The sequence below is a fragment of the Theobroma cacao genome, chromosome 10 (assembly GCF_053813885.1).
Source record: "Theobroma cacao isolate CCN51 chromosome 10, ASM5381388v1, whole genome shotgun sequence".
Classification (NCBI taxonomy): Eukaryota; Viridiplantae; Streptophyta; class Magnoliopsida; order Malvales; family Malvaceae; genus Theobroma; species Theobroma cacao.
Genome location: NC_142648.1, coordinates 18800519 through 18818703, shown reverse-complemented (window position 1 = coordinate 18818703; position 18185 = coordinate 18800519). Strand labels below are relative to the sequence as shown.

The following is an 18185-nucleotide window of genomic DNA, read 5'->3' as shown; positions in this document are numbered from 1 at the left end:
AGTACTTATCGTAGGCATACAATGAGTGCAGTGGTTGTATGTGAAAATAGAAAACAAATCCAAGTAAAGATAAAATGCAAAAATTTTGAGTGAAAAAGGAAGAAGAAGACGACAGTGAAGTTGAAAGGGAATGAGGAATGGGGGAAGGCATTTGACGGCAGGAGCAGAGGAAAGTGAAAAAACAAAAAAAAAAAAAATAAAGGGTTTTTAAATGGTTGTGGCTGAGCCTCGACCCATATCCGCGGCCCTTACTTGTGAGGGCCACGACACTCAATTTCATGTCTTGAAACATCACGCTTCGTGTTTGAGCGTCGCGACACTCAACCATTCTGTTTCTTTGGGTTATTGTTCAGCGTCGAGGCTCTCACATTAAGGGCCGCGGTGCTGAATCATTCTGTTTCAGCCCAAATTTTAGCTTCATCCAGCGTCGCGACTCTCCCTCTAAGGGTCGTGACCTTAAAACATTTTGTTTCAGCCTAGATTTTAGCACTTTCCAGGGTCGCAGCTCTCAAGTTGAAGGTCGCGGCTCTAACCCCTCTTTCTTTTTTTTGGAATCCAATGACCTGCAAAAAGAAAAAAATAAATTAAAAATAAAAATTAAAGTAAAAAAAATGAAATAAAATAGAATAACTTAAAATAAAAATGAGTAAGGTTAAGAAGCTTGGGTTGCCTCCCAAGAAGTGCTTCATTTATAGTCTTCTCCTAGACTGACTTAGACTTTAGATCGTATCAAGCAAGTGAACTGAGGACTTTTGACGATTAATTTTGCCTCCCCAATAATGCTTTAATCTTTGGCCATTGACTTTAAATTTCGACCATCTGTCCCTCTGACTTTGATCGTTCCATGTGGGAATACCTCATTGACAATGAAAGGACTAGACCACCTTGATTTGAGCTTTCCCAGAATTAATTTCAAGCGAGAATTGTAGAGTAACACCGCTTGTTCTAGCTCAAAACTTCTTGCCAATATCTTCTTATCATGTCATTGCTTTGTTTTCTCTTTATAAAGTTTGGCATTCTCATAAGCTTGAAGGCGAAATTCATCAAGTTCATGTAATTGCAACAACCTCTGCTCACCTGTTGCTTGTAAATCAAAATTTAACTTCTTCACAGCCCAATAAGTATTGTGTTCAAGTTCCACCAGTAAGTGACAAGCTTTGCCAAAGACCAACTTATATTGAGACATACCAATCGGGTTCTTGTAAGTAGTCCTATATGCCCACAGTGCATCATCCAATCTCTTTGACCAACCTTTTCTTGTGGGACACACGATTTTCTCCAAAATCCTCTTGATTTCGCAATTCGATACTTTCGCTTGGCCACTAGTATGAGGATGGTACACAGTGGCAACCTTATGTTTAACTCCATATTTGCCAGAAAAGGCATCAAAATATTTATTGCAAAAGTAACTTCCCTCATCACTAATGATTACCCTTGGAGTGCCAAATCGAGTGAAAATATTCTTCTTGATGAAATTCATTACCACCTTCGAATCATTATGAGGAAAGGTTGCCGCTTCAACCCACCTAGAGACATAATCCACAGCAAGCAAAATGTATTTGTTGTTATATGAGGATATGAATGGACCCATGAAGTCAATACCCCATTCATAAAAAATTTCTATCTCCATTATGTTGTTGAGAGGCATCTCATGTCTCCTTGAGATGTTTCCCACTCTTTGGCACCTATCACATTGTAAAACAAAATTGTGAGCATCCTTAAATAATGTAGGCCAATACAAACCTGATTAGAGGACTTTAGCAGCAGTCCTAGTTCCTCCAAAGTGTCCTCCATAATCTGAAGAATGGCAATGGTGAAGCACACTTTGAATCTCTTCTTCTAGGACACATTTTCTGAACATCTGATGTTTACACTGTTTGAACAAGTAAGGCTCATCCCAAAAATAAAATTTAACATCATGCAAAAATTTCTTTTTCTGATGAAAATTTAAATCAGGGGGAATAATATTGCTTACCAAATAGTTTACAAAATCAACATACCAAGGAAGTGATTTCTTACCAACTTGAAGGATTTGTTCATCAGGAAAAGTCTCTTTGATTAAGGTTGAATCCTTACCTTGAGCTTCAATCTCTAATCTTGAGAAGTGGTCTGCAACTTGATTTTCTGTTCCTTTTCTATCATGAATCTCAAGATCAAATTCTTGAAGTAAGAGAATCCACATAATCAATATTGGCTTAGCATCCTTATTGGCAATCAAATACTAGATAGCTGAGTGATCAGTGTACACTATCACTTTTGTCCCCACGAGATAGGAGTGAAATTTGTCAAAAGCAAAAACCACAACCAAGAGCTCATTTTCTGTCGTGGTATAATTTTTCTCAGCCTTATTCTGTCACGACCTAAATTTCGGGCCATGACCAGCGCAAAGGTCCAATGGACGTAATCCACTAAACCCAAGCAAGCCTATTATTTATCTTACTTATAATTCCATTTAATATCACTAAGTCATATTTCATAATTTTGAATCAAAATAGTGATATACATTGCCAACTCGTACTGGCATTACTCCTTAAAAATTTACATACAATGTCTACAAAATGTATCCTAATAATTTACATTAAGTTCGTCTATACAAAACAAAATAACACTTGACTTCCAGCGGAGTGACTCGGATGAATATACAGCTACCGAATGCCAAGACACCTACCAAAAGATGGACATACGTTTACAAGGACACCTCATCCTAGTTACCGGCTACCTCGTGATCTGAAAACATGAATTTGAAAATGGTGAGTATAAACCTAGTGAGTGAACAAGGAAGGGAACAAGCAACAACAACAAGGGAGAATTTAAAATCATGATGCACTTGTTTCAAAATAGTGCAATTTAGTTCCATTCATATTAAAAACCCCTCACTTTAAACTTAACTCATTTTGTCCTAAATGTTGGAAGTCCATGCTAAGATATGGTAGCAAAGAAGTGAAAAATAGGGCAGCAATTGGACAAAATAGGAGACAAAACAGAAAGTTTTTCGTTGTAGCGAAATTGTTACCCAGAAACATAAAGTTTTTTTTTTCGCTGCAGCGAGAATGAATTTCATGCAGCAAGTTTTCAACCAGTCTACCCCTCCAAACCCTTGAGTTTCTCGCTGCAGCGAGATGCTATAGTGACTATCTTGCGACAACGAGATTCATTTTCGCTGCAGCGAGAACCAGTTCTGGTGAAAGGTCCTCAAACCCGAGAGTTTCTCACTGCAGCGAGCATGAATTTCACTGCAGCGAAAACAGAGCAACAAGAGAAACATTTTTCCTCACTCAACAAAAAGCCATCCTGCTAAACTAACAAAATCAATATAAAACTCATGAAAATTCTCAGAGTACAATGTGTCAAATTTCACATATATGTCAACCATATATCACATTCATGAGCTTTCATTTTATAAATCTAGATATGCATAATTACATAGACAAACATCAATATCATCATAATCACCCCCGGCTCATGTACATCCCCCCACATCGGGCACATAGCCGGCACCATCATGTGCATCCCCCACATCGTGCACAATCGGTGCCATCGTGTACATCCCCCCACATCGTGCACACGGGCACTATCATCATCTATCTCTCACGCCACCATCATCACCGGCATGTGCATTCCCCACATCATGCACACACACGGTTACAGTCATTACTAATGCTTGATATGTAAATGCAAAAATACGTCCGATTACCTCTTAATTGCGATATCGATTAAATTCGACCGATCACCCGATTAATTGACGATTGTGTCCAAATCACCTTCAAATTAATCCATTTCTCCTCTAATACCTTAATTTACCACATACCATTTAAATAAAGCCAAATTCAGCATTAGAACCCTCATAGTTCCTTATAGAAAAATTTAGTCTTTTGGTGCACTAGCACCAAAATTTTTTCTACATAACTGTTTCACCTTAATTCAACATTTTCCAAGCCATTTTCCTTGAAATGAAAACAATCCCCCTTTGATATTCAGCCCTCATGGTTCGACCAACAACGAGCCCTAGAGAAATTGATTATTTCTTTTGTGTTTTTGTTCATAACCATGCTTAACTATCCCTAAACACTAACATAGTCTAAAATCAAATTATTCCAACAACAATTCCTCTTCCATACCCATTTTTCAGAATTGAATTCATCATGATAACTCAATATTCAACCATGAAAATCAAGAACAAAAGCATGGGTAAGCTAGGTATCAAGGAGAATTAAAGAAATTCTAACTTACCTAGCTTGTTTCCTTGATTTCTTAACTTTTTCTTTGAATTTTGCACCTAGGTTTTTTTGTTTTTCCCTTTATTCTTCCTTTGTTCTTGTTGCTAGTTGCCTTGGCTGAATATGGTGAGAGAATTGGAGATTTAATGGGCTAATTTCTATAGAAAATAATAAAATAATCAAGCATGCCACATGTCACATGCTTATTGGCCCAATTTTTTTAACTTTTTGACCTTTTCTTTTTAATTTTCCACCACAAATATTCTGGCATTTATCCAATCCTACCACAATTAAAATCCCTTGGTCTTGACAAGTGCTGGGGCGAAAAATTTACCGATTTGCCCTCGGAGCGAAAAAATTATAATTTTGCCCCTATACTCCGAAATGTACCAGAATCACATTATTTCTACTTTTCAATCTCAAATAACACTAATATTGATCAATATTAACCAAATGGGGCAAAAATCGTTTTATAAAAATTTCTGTTTAGTCCTCTAGAGGCAAAATTATCATTTTGCCCTTGTGCTCCAAAAATATCGGGAATTACAATTTTTCACTACTAAACATCATTTTATACTCCAATAAACATAATTATATTTCATATAATTATTCTTGGTCAAATGTGATCAAATCTTGGCTAAAAATCTCCATTTTATCATCAAATGGTAAAATGACCGTTTTGTCCCTAATCGGTCAATTTTCCTGATGGACTCCAAACTGTACCTTGAACTCCGAATCACTATTCTAAGCCATTCTGTGGGTTTTAAAATTTTCAAATTCCTCTTAGAATTTCTACTTGAACTAGTTCAAGGTTCGATTTAACTTACTTGTACCACTCGGTATAATACCGTCTTTTAATCGAGCTTGACAGGGTCTCACATTTTCCCCCACTAATAAAAATTTGGTCCCTGAATTTAAATCCAATGTAGAGTGGCTTACCTTTACATATCGAAAAGGTGTGGATGCTTTGTCCGCCTTTCATCCTTAGCTTCCCATGTTACCTCATCGCTAGTGTGATTCCGCCACAACACTTTCACTGAGGCTACATCCTTTGAACGGAGCTTTTTAACTTGCCTATCAAGGATAACTATCGGTTGTTCCTCATAAGTTAGATCATCTTGCAATTAAATGGTTTCATACTATATTACATGTGATGGATCCGGGTTGTACTTCCTAAGCATGGACACATGAAACACGGGATGAATATACGAAAGGTCTGGCAGTAATGCCAAACGATAAGCCACCGCTCCAACCCTTTCTAAGATCTCGAATGGCCCTATATACCGAGGACTTAACTTCCCTTTCTTGCCAAACCTCATTACCCTTTTAGTTGACGAAACTTTCAAAAATACATGATCTCCTACTTGGAACTCCAAGTCTCTCCGTCGATTATCAGCATACGATTTCTGTCTCCTTTGTACTGTTAACATCCTCTGACAGATCATGCGTATTTTCTTGGTTGCATCTGCACCAATTCAGGCCCCAAAAGTTTCCTTTCTCCCACCTCTAGCCATCCAATGGGTGACCTACATTTTCCGTCCATATAATGCATCAAATGGTGCCATTTGGATGCTAGTTTGGAAACTATTGTTGTAGGCAAACTCCACTAAGGGTAGATATTGATCCCACCTGACACTATCACACAAGCTCTCAACATATCCTCCAATGTTTGTATGGTCTGTTCAGACTGTCCATCAGTCTGAGGGTGGAAAGCTATGCTAAAATCCAACTTAGTGCCCAATGCTTCCTGCAACTTTCCCCAAAACCTACTAGTAAACTGAGCTCCTCTGTCAGATACTATAGAAATGGGAATACCATGCAGTCGTACTATCTCATCCACATAAACTTGAGTGTATTGGGCAGCCCCGTAAGTAGTCTTAACTAGAAGAAAATGAGCTGACTTTGTTAACCGGTCTACTACTATCCAAATTGAATTATATCCCCCACTAGTTCGAGGCAAACCCGTTACAAAGTCCATAACAATATGTTCCCACTTCCACTCGGGTACTAGTAATGGCTGTAGTAGCCCTGCAAGCTTTTGATGCTCAACCTTAACCTGCTGACAAACCAAGCACTTGGAGACAAACTCAGCTACATCTCTCTTAAGTCCTTTCCATCAATACACCTCTTTCAAATCTTGATACATTTTTGTAGCCCTAGATGTACCGCATAAGTTGCCATGTGAGCTTCCTCCAATATTTCTCTCCTCAACCCGTCACCATCAGGCACATAAAGTCTGGTTACATACCTCAACACTCCATTTATGCCTTTCGTAAACATTTTTCCCTTCCTTCCCTGAGGATCTTGTAAGGCCTTGACCACAAACTCATCTTTACTTTGTGCTTCTTTGATTCGGTCCATTAAGATAGGCCTCACTCTAAAATGTGCTAGCAATGCATCTGTCTTCGTAACTTCCAAATGCACACCTATGTCTCCCAAGCTATGGATCTCTCTAACCAATGATCTCCTATCAATAGAAATATGTGCCAAGCTTCCTATTGGTTTTCAACTCAAAGCAATCGCCACTACATTGGCCTTACCGGGATGGTAAAGAATAGTACAGTCATAATCCTTTAGCAACTCCATCCATCTATGTTGTCACAAATTAAGATCCCTCTGCTGAAATATATACTTCAAACTTTTGTGGTCCGTGTATATCTCGCAAGTCTCACCATACAAATAATGTCTCTAAATTTTCAAGGCAAACACGATTGCTGCCATTTCCAAATCGTGTATGGGGTAATTCTGCTCATGCCTTTTAAGTTGCCTAGATGCATACGCAATCACCTTCCCATGTTGCATTAATACATATCCTAAACCAACCCCCGATGCATCACAAAACACCGTATAACCCTTCATTCCTTGTGACAGGCTTAACACTAGAGCTGTGGTGAGACATGCCTTAAGCTTCTCAAAGCTATTCTCACAAGCATCAAACCACTCAAATTTTGTATCCTTACGTGTCAGCTTAGTCAGAAGGGCGACTATTTTGGAGAAGTCCTTCACAAAGCGACGATAATAGCCAGCCAAACCCACAAAGCTTCTAATCTCCATAACTGATGTTGGCCTTGGCCATTTTTCCACTGCTTCAATTTTCTTTGCATCAACTTGTATCCTATCCTTAGATACCACATGCCCCAAGAATGCAACACTTTCAAGCCAAAACTCACACTTGGAGAACTTGGCATACAATTGATGTTCTGTCAAAATTTGGAGCACTATCTTAAGATGCTGCTCATGCTCCTCTCGGCTCTTCGAATATATCAAGATGTCATCAATAAACACCACCACAAACTTATCCAAATAAGGCTTGAACACTTGGTTCATCAAATCCATAAAGGCTGCAGGAGCATTCGTAAGCCCAAATGACATCACCAAGAACTCATAGTGCCCATATCTTGTTCGAAATGAGGTCTTGGGTATATCTTCATTTCGGATTCTCAACTGATGGTACCCAGATCGTAGATCTATCTTAGAGAAACATTGTGCTCCTTGTCGTTGATCAAATAAATCATCTATCCTTGGGAGAGGATACTTATTCTTCACCGTCACTTTCTTAAGCTATCGATAATCAATGCACAGCCTAAGTGACCCATCTTTCTTCTTTACAAATAACACAGGTGCTCCCCATGGGGATACACTAGGACGGATGAAGCCTTTATCCAACAAATCCTCTAATTGATCCTTAAGCTTTTTAAGCTCTGCCGGTGCCATTCTATATGGGGATATGGATATAGGTCTAGTGTCGAGAATTAAATCTATGCAAAATTTAATCTCTCACTCGAGAGGTAAACTTGGTAGCTCCTCGGGAAATACATCCACGAACTCCTTCACCACTGACACTTGACTTATATTTCCAACCTTTGCCTTAGTATCTCTTACCACGACCAAGTAACCTATACAACCTTGTCGTAATAATCTTCTGGCAAAAATGACCGATATCAAATTGGTTGGAGCATTACTCCTATCCCCCTGAATACTAAATGATGGTTTACCAGGGAAATCAAATCTAACCAATTTATGATAACAGTCCACACTAGCATGACAGGGTGATAACCAATTCATCCCCAAGATCACATCAAAGTCTAAGTTGTCTAACACCACAAAATTCACCAAAGTGTCCTTGTCCTTGACTCGTACTACACAAGACTCATAGTCCCATTCGGCCACAAATATCTCCTTTAAAGGAGTAGACACCACTAATTGTTCCTCTTTCCTAACACGATCTTTACCCAACCGAAATGCAAAACATGGAGAGATAAAAGAATGGGTAGCACCAGGATCAAATAAGACTCGAGCATTCATATCATAAATTGAAGGAATACTTGAGACTATGGCATTGGATGTCTGGGCCTCATGCTGTGTTAAAGTAAACACCCTCGCCTGGCCTCTACCAACAGAACTCTAATGTTTGGACCCATATGGCCTACCCTGAGAGGAAGTACCAGCACCTCTACCTCTCGATCCACTAGCCTCCTAGCCAGATGAGGCAGCAACTGAAGGAGTAGATGAAGCTGGCTGGGTGGAACCACGTGCCGAATCTTGTGATTGATGAGCCATCGGACAATTCCTCCTAATGTGCTCGGGTTGCCCACACCCATAACAAACTGTTGCAGTACGTAAGCATCGTCCACTATGTCTCCTCCCACAGATATTACAAGGGTGGATAACTTGACTACTTTGTCTCGAATCTTGTTGCCTCCTAGCATTGAAAGTTCTCTGTCCCATCCCAACACTAGCACTAGGCAGGTCACTCCTCTGCTGGGATAATCGTGAATCCCTCTTTGGACCCTGATGGCTAGAAAATGAACCACCACTGCTGAAATCTCTACGGCCCTGATAACCCTCTGTCTTGGCCCTCTTTGCTTTATCCCTCGCAACCCTACTCTCACTGGTCCTTATCTCAATGCACTGAGCTTAATCTACTGCTGCAGAATAGGTAGTGAAATCTCGAGATGCCACAGCCCTAAACAGTAGCTCTACTAACCCATCCACAAACCTCTGAATCTTCATATCCTCAGTAGAAATGAGATAGGGAGCATACTGAGACAACTGTGTGACCTTGATGTCATACTTTGACACCGTCATACTCGAAGTCCATACCAAAGTATCAAACTCCCTAGCTCTAGCATTATGTACACCGAGTGGTAGAAATCGATCCAAGAAGGCTACACTAAACTCACTCCAAGCCAATGACGCTTCATCCGTCGGTTTACCTCTACACAAAGAGCTATACCACTCTTGTGCCATATCCTCTAATCGGAAAGCAGCTAACTCAACTGACTGAACACTGGAGCATCCCAAAGCTTTACATATCTTCTCCATCTTATCCAAGAAAACATGGGGTTTCTCTGATGCATTAGACCCTCAAAATGATGGAGGCTTAAGCTTTAGGAAATCGGGAAGAGAAATCTCTAAGTGACCCCTCTCAACCTCACGATATTGGCCATCGGCCTGTCCTTGGGAAATAGGGGATTCTTGTACTATAGGTCTCCCCTTTACTACCCTCTGTATATCCTCTATACGGGTCGCCATCATTTTTACAACCCGATTAACTCCTTGTAGGCTTGCTGCCAAATCCTCAATAGTAATACCCCAAGCTGGGTGTCTATCTACATCACCTGAGGACTGTCCCTCCTATTGCCTACTCACAGGCATATCCGACCTCATTGGCCTAGTGGCCCTGCCACGTCTACCTTGGCCTTTTCGGGTGGATGCCCGTGGCCTATCTACCATCTCAATAGGAGAATCTTGCTCCCTCATTAGTCTTGAGACGGCTCGTGTCTTAGGCGGCATTCTTATCTAGATAAGAGCAAACACCTGATATTAAACACATATTATAATCATACTTAAGGCAAAATGTGGTTTCTAAGATAGGGAATCTATGCGGTCATTTGGTTGTAAAATGTGCCGCGGTTCATACTTTACAACTAAAGTTCCCACATAAAGACCCGACTTTTCATTGGAACAACAAAAGGAAGTTCTAGGACCTAGACAAACCTAGGGCTCTGATACCAACATTGTCACGACCCAAATTTCGAGCCATGATCGACGTAAGGGTCCAATGGACGTAATCCACTAAACCCAAGCAAGCCTATTATTTATCTTACTTATAATTCCATATAATATCACAAAGTCATATTTCATAACTTTGAATCAAAATAGTGATATACATTGCCAACTCGTACTAGCATTACTCCTTAAAAATTTACATACAATGTCTACAGCATGTATTCTAATAATTTACATTAAGTTCGTCTATACAAAACAAAATAACACTCGACTTCCAGCAAAGTGACTCGGATGAATATACAGCTATCGAATGTCGAGACACCTACCAAAAGATGGACACAGGTCTACAAGGACACCTCGTCCTAGTTACCGGCTGCCTCGTGATCTGAAAATATGAATTTGAAAATGGTGAGTATAAACCCAGTGAGTGAACAAGGAAGGGAACAAGCAACAACAACAAGGGAGAATTTAAAATCATGATGCACTTGTTTCAAAACAATGCAATTTACTTCCATTCATATTAAAAACCCCTCATTTTAAACTCAACTCATTTTGTCCTAAATGTTGAAAGTCCATGCTCAGATATTGTGGCAAAGAAGTGAAAAATAGGGCAGCAATTGGACAAGATAGGAGACAAAACAAAAAGTTTTTCGCTTCAGCGAGAATGAATTTCGTTGCAGTGAAATTGTTACCCAAAAACAGAAAGTTTTTTTTTTTCCCTGTAATTTGAATGAATTTCACTACAGCTAGTTTTCGGCCAGTCTAACCCTCCAAACTAGAGAGTTTCTCGCTACAGCGAGATTCGTTTTCGCTACAGTGAGATTCATTTTCGCTGCAGCGAGAACCAGTTCTGATGAAAGGTCCTCAAACCCAAGAGTTTCTGGCTGCAGTGAGCATGAATTTCGTTGCAGCGAAAACAGAGCAACAAGAGAAACATTTTTTCTCACTCAACAAACAACCATCCTACTAAACTAACAAAATCAACATAAAACTCATGAAAATTCTCAAAGTACAATGTGTCAAATTTCACATATATGTCAACCATATATCACATTCATGAGCTTTCATTTTATAAATCTTGATATGCATAATTACATAGACAAACATCAATATCATCATAATCACTTCCGGCTCATGTACATCCCCCCACATCGTGCACATAGCAGGCTCCATCATGTGCATCCCCCACATCGTGCACAATCAGTGCCATCCTGTACACCCCCCCATATCGTGCACACGAGCACTATCATCATCTATCTCTCATGCCACCATCATCACCGGCATGTGCATTCCTCACATCATGCACACACACTGTTGCAGTCATTATACACAATATCATTCATCATGCACAACACACACATATATATATCATCATAATACAATAGTGCATGAATCCATAGCAATCACATATTACAACATAAAATCATTTTTCAAAAGTTTGTTCCCAAGGCACTTATTTTCATGAAAAGCTTGGTAATTCATTCAAATGGGTGGCAATTTCATTATATTTCCCAAAACAAGTTTTGAAGGCAGTCCACTCACAGGTGTCGAAAATTCAGATTTCGGGTGCATTTGGACTAATAGTCCTCAAGCACAATTCCTTTACCTTTTTCGAAAGTCTCACTACCTTGACAAATAACAAAGTCGAGGAATTTACTATATTGTCTCTAAATTGATATAAACTAATTTAAATTACTAATGCTTGATATGTAAATGCAAAAATACGTCCGATTACCTCTTAATCGCGGTATCGATTAAATTCGACCGATCACCTGATTAATTGGCGATTGTGTCCAAATCACCTCCAAATTAATCTATTTCTCCTCTAATACCTTAATTTACCACATACCATTTAAATAAAGCCAAACTCAGCATTAGAACCCTCATAGTTCCTTATAGAAAAATTCGATCATTTGGTGCACTAGCACCAAAATTTTTTCTACATAACTGTTTCACCTTAATTCATCATTTTCCAAGCCATTTTCCTTGAAATAAAAACAATCCCCCATTGATATTCAGCCCTCATGGGTCGACCAACAAGGAACCCTAAAGAAATTGAATATTTCTTTTGTGTTTTTGTTCATATCCATGCTTAACTATCCCTAAACACTAACATAGTCTAAAATCAAATTATTCCAACAACAATTCCTCTTCCATACCCATTTTTCAGAATTGAATTCATCATGATAACTCAATATTCAACCATGGAAATCAAGAACAAAAGCATGGGTAAGATAGGTATCAAGGAGAATTAAAGAAATTCTAACTTACCTAGCTTGTTTCCTTGATTTCTTCACTTTTTCTTTGAATTTTCACCTAGGTTTTCTTGTTTTTACCTTTGTTCTTCCTTTGTTCTTGTTGCTGGTTGCCTAGGCCGAATATGGTGAGAGAATTGGGGATTTAATGGGCTAATTTCTATAGAAAATAAGAAAATAATCAAGCATGCCACTTGTCACATGCTTATTCGCCCAATTTTTTTAACTTTTTGACTTTTCTTCTTAATTTTCCACCACAAATATTCTGGTATTTATCCAATCCTACCACAATTAAAATCCCTTGGTCTTGACAAGTGCTGGGGCAAAAAATTTACCGATTTACCCCTGGGGTAAAAAAATTATGATTTTGCCCTTATAATCCGAAATGTACCGAAATCACATTATTTCTACTTTTCAACCTCAAATAACACTAATATTGATCAATATTACCCAAATGGGCCAAAAATTGTTTTATAAAAATTCTCATTTAGTCCTCTAGTGGTAAAATTACCATTTTATCTTTATGCTCTAAAAATACCGAGAATCACAATTTTTCACTACTAAACATCATTTTATACTCCAATAATCATAATTATATTTCATATAATTATTCTTGGTCAAATGTGAATAAATCTTTGCTAAAAATCACCATATTATCATCAAATGGTAAAATGACCGTTTTGTCCCTAATCGGTCAATTTTCCTAATGGACTCCAAACTGGATCTTGAACTCCGAATCAGTATTCTAAGCCATTCTGTGGGTTTTAAAATTTTCAAATTCTTCTTAGAATTTCTTTTTGAACTAGTTCAATGCTCGATTTAACTTAGTTTACCACTCGGTACAATACCGTCTTTTAATCGAGCTTGATAGGGTCTCACATATTCAAAGTCTTGCTAGCATAATAAATGGAATGGTAGATTTTATCCTTCCTTTGTCCCAAAACAGCTCCCACTGCATAATCACTCGTATCACACATTAGCTCAAACGGAAGAGTCCAATCAGGACTAATTATGATAGGTGTAGATATTAATCTTTTCTTCAATTCATCAAAAGCAACAAGACATTCATTGTCAAACTTAAATGGCACATCTTTCTCCAATAAATTGCAAAGGGGTTTTGGAATTTTTGAAAAATCCTTAATAAATCTTCTATAAAAACCAGCATGACCAAGAAAACTTCTAATACCTTTGACATTTATTGGAGGTGGTAATTTCTCAATTGCTTCAATTTTTGCTTTATCTACCTCAATGCCATTACTAAAGATCTTGTGCCCAAGAACAATACCTTCTCGCACCATGAAGTGACATTTCTCCCAATTGAGCACCAAATTTGTCTTTTTGCACCTTTTGAGTACCCTAGCAAGATTTAAAAAACAATCATAAAAATTATTTCCAAAGACTGAGAAATCATCCATAAATACCTCAAAGCATTTTTCCACCATGTTTGTGAATATGGCCATCATGCATCCCTGAAAGGTGGTAGGTGCATTAAATAATGCAAATGGCATTCTTCTAAAAGCAAAGGTGCCATAAGGACATGTAAACGTAGTCTTTTCCTGATCTTCAAGAGCAATAGCAAATTGGTTCTAACCGGAATAACCATCAAGAAAACAATAATATTCCTTACTAGCCAAACGATCTAACATTTGATCAATGAATGGGAGAGGGAAGTGATCTTTCCTTATGGCTTTGTTAAGCTTGTGGTAGTCCATGCATACTCTCCATCTAGTCACCATTCTTGTTGGAATAAGCTCATTATTGTCATTGGCCACCACAGTCATTCCTCCTTTCTTAGGAACACATTGAATTGGACTTACCCATGAGCTATCATAGATAGGGTAAATTATTCCGGCATCCAATCACTTGATGATTTCCTTCTTGACCACTTCCTTCATGATGGGATTCAATCTTTGTTGTTCAATTGTGGCTTTGTGATCTTCCTCAAGAAGAATTTTATGCATGCAAATAGAAGGGCTAATTCCTTTAATATCAGTTATGGTCCACCCTATTGCTTTCTTGAATTCTCTAAGTGTTCTCAATAACTTCTCCTCTTGCAAGCTAGTAAGAGCATCAGAAATAATAACCAGATGAGTGAAAGATTTTCCAAGAAAAGCATACCTCAAGTGTGTTGGTAGAGGTTTGAGTTCCAAAATAGGTGGCTCCTCAATGGAAGGCTTAGAAGTTGGCACCAAAGAAGCTAAAATATCTAAAGACTCAAATTGATAATTAGTTCTAAATCTGGAGTGAGCATTCAACAAATTTGAATATTCAATAAACTCATCATCATCCCTATCAGAGTTAGTAACTAAACATGCTTTAAGAGGATCATTGGAATTTTCTTCTAAGAAAACATCATGTGTCAAATTGTTCACTACACTCACAGAAAAACAGTCTTCAGATGTCACAGGCAATTTTAAAGCTTTGAAAATATTAAATGTTAACTGTTGGTCTTGAACTCTTAAAGTGAGCTCACCTTTTTCAACATCAATCAAAGCTCTAGCAATTGCTAAGAATGGCCTCCCAAGAATGATTGGAATTTCCCTATCTTCTTCCATGTCAAGAACTATAAATTCAACTAGAAAAATAAATTTATCTACCTTGACAAGAACATTTTCAATAATTCCCCTTGGGTACACATAAGAACGACCAACCAGTTGCAAAGTTATAGAAGTGGGTTTGCATTCTCCCAAACCAAGTTTCTCAAAAATTTACCAAGGCATTAAATTGATACTTGCACCTAAATCAGTTAAAGCTTTTGCAAAAAATAAATTACCAATAATGCAAGGGATTGTGAAACTACCTAGATCTTTGAGTTTTGGTGGCAGCTTGTTTTGGATAATTGCACTACACTTTTCTGTAAGGGAAACAGTTTCAAACTCACCTAGCTTTCTCTTTTTGGAGAGGATGTTCTTCAAGAACTTGACATAACTGGGCATTTGTTCCAAAGCTTCAGCAAAAGGGATATTTATGTGTAATTTCTTGAAGACATTGATGAACTTCTGAAATTGCTTTTCCAACTTTTGCTTTTGGAGCCTTTGGGAAAAGGTGGTGGAGGATGGATGACTTGAGAAATTCCATGATTTTTAGCCTTGACATCTTCTTTCTGTTTGACTTCACTCTCTTTTTCGTACATTCCTTCCCTATCAACAACTTCATTCTTAGGTTCATCTGCTTTTTCATTCACTTCTTCAATCTCTTTTCCACTCCTTAAAGTGATTGCTTGGCATTGTTCCTTACCTTTAGGATTGATTTATGTGTCACTAGGTCGAGAACCTTAAGGTTTATTGTTGATGGAATTTGCAAGCTGTCCCATTTGGGTTTCAAGATTTCTCAAGGATGCTCAAAAGCTTTGAATTATCGCATCATTCTTGGATATATACTGCAAGAGAAGTTTTTCCACTTAGGGCTTCTTTTCAGGAACTGGTGGTCTAACTTGTTGTTGAAATCCTGGAGGCATGTTGGGTTTTAGATTGGAAGGCCCTGCATTATTATTCCATGAAAAATTGGGATGGTTTCTCCAACCAGGATTATAAGTATTGAAATATGGGTTGTTCTGCTATCTGTTAAAGTTCCCTACAAACGGGACTGATTCAGAATTGTATGGACATTGATCATTTGAATGGCCATCCCCATACATCTCACAAATTGAATTTTGAACTGCATGAACTCCTATTGTGTCAATCTTCTTGGACAGTGCAGCCACTTGTGCGGCTAAGTTGCTCATTGCATCAATTTCATAGGTTCCAACAGCTTTTCTTGAACTCGACTTTTCTGAAGGCCATTGATAATTATTTGAAGCCATCTCTTCCAACAAATTATAAGCATCTGTCGCATTCTTACTCATCAATGCCCACCAGCAACAGCATCAATTGTGGTTTTAATTGACCCAATCAGCCCATTGTAGAATGTCTAAACTTGCAGCCAATCAAGAAGCCCATGATGTGGTCATCTTCGTAGTAGTTCTTTAAACTTCTCCCAAGCTTCATACAAGGACTCACCATCGAATTGTGTGAATGAGGTGATATCGTTCCTCCACTTTGCAGTCTTTGCAGGTGGAAAGAACTTTGCGAGAAACTTTTGAGCCAATTCCTCCCATGTAGTGATAGACCCATTATGTAGTGAATTAAGCCAGCTTTTTGCTTTATCCCTAAGAGAGAATGAAAATAGTCTCAATCTAATAGCATCATCAGTTACTCCATTGTATTTAAAAGTATCGCAAATCTCTAGGAAATTTACTAAATGAGCATTAGGATCATCACTGGTTAACCCACCAAACTGGACTGAAGACTGAATCATCTGAATATAGGCTAGTTTAATTTCAAAATTATTTGCGTTGATGGAAGGTCTCCTAATGCTTTGGTGCAAACCTTGCAACAGAGGAACTGCATAATCTCGTAATGCTCTATTTGCTTTGGGAACCACATTAATGGCATTATTACCATTATTAATGTTATCCTCGGCTATTGTCTGATTTAAAGCTACAACTTGTAAATTCTCCCTTCGACGTCTTTTGAAAGTTCTTTCTATCTCAAGATCAAAAAGAACAAGATTCAAGTTGTCTCTTCTTTGCATACAATGACCAAAGATATCTGCAAGAAAACAAAAGCTAAAATTAAAACAAGGAAAATAAATTTTGAAGTAAGACTAAATTGCTTTGTATTAGTATTAGTAATAAATCTAGAAATAATTCCCCGGTAACGGCACCAAAAACTTGTCAGTTAAAATCCTACTACGTAAGTATACGTATCGAATAGATAATATATTAGCAAGCAGGGTATCGATCCCATAGGGAATTGATCTAAAATTTTACTAATTACTAAAATTAGAACAATTCAATCTTATCTAAACAATCAAAATTTATTAATTAACTAAAATTAAAACCAACAAGAAAATCAAAATAATAATAACTTGAAAAAATATCAAATCAAACAATCCTAGGATTACAATATCCCTCACACTTCATCTAAATCTTACCTCTCTTCCTTAACTTATTTCAATGGGTTGAATTGCTAACGTAGAGTCCTCTATTATTTATAAGGGTCTCCCAACTCGTCCTATAAAAATATCTATTTTAATCAAAACACTATATCTCTATGTGAAATGAAATTCAAATAGACTCATTAAGTTCAGGCTCTAATTTGGCTACATATGGCCTATAGGTATATCCCTATCCTATACGCAAATCAATTAATATGATCATATGCTATCCCAATTTAAGTGTACTCTAAACTCCCTTTCCCAAATTTGTTTAGGTTCCTAGATCAATTTAATTGGTGGCCAAGCAATTAAAAGCATTAAGAACAGATTGGAATAAACAATTCAAATCCCATTAAAGATAAGTAAGAAAGAGATTAAAAATTTAGACTACATGTGGTTTAATTACAATCCTAGAAAAAGAAATTTAGCAACTCATAATTGCAAAATAAAATAACATTGTATAAAATTTAACCATTGAAAGCATTAAGAAAGATAAAAGGTAAGGAAGAAAACAAAACAATATTTTTCGGCTTGATCTCCAAGTTTCAACCTCAACTTGTAACTTCTTGAATCTCTCAAAAGTTGTCTACTTAATGTTGTTCAACATATCTTATTTATACTAATAGACTAAACCTAAAGTTCCTTACGCTAACCTAGGGTTTAATTGGGCTTAAGAGTGTAATAAAAGGCCCAAAAATTAATTATCAGTCTTTACAAATTTTCA

At 37.7% G+C, this 18185-nt stretch overlaps 1 non-coding gene and 1 pseudogene across 1 annotated transcript; one reads left to right on the top strand and one right to left on the bottom strand.

Moving 5' to 3' along the window:
* Positions 1 to 719: 719 nt before the first annotated feature.
* LOC148760399 (uncharacterized) lies at positions 720 to 13782 on the bottom strand (annotated as a pseudogene).
* Positions 13783 to 16415: 2633 nt separating this feature from the next.
* Positions 16416 to 16522, top strand: LOC148760398 (small nucleolar RNA R71). Its single transcript, XR_016023316.1, has one exon. It is a non-coding gene; the product is annotated as a small nucleolar RNA R71 (small nucleolar RNA).
* Positions 16523 to 18185: the final 1663 nt, after the last annotated feature.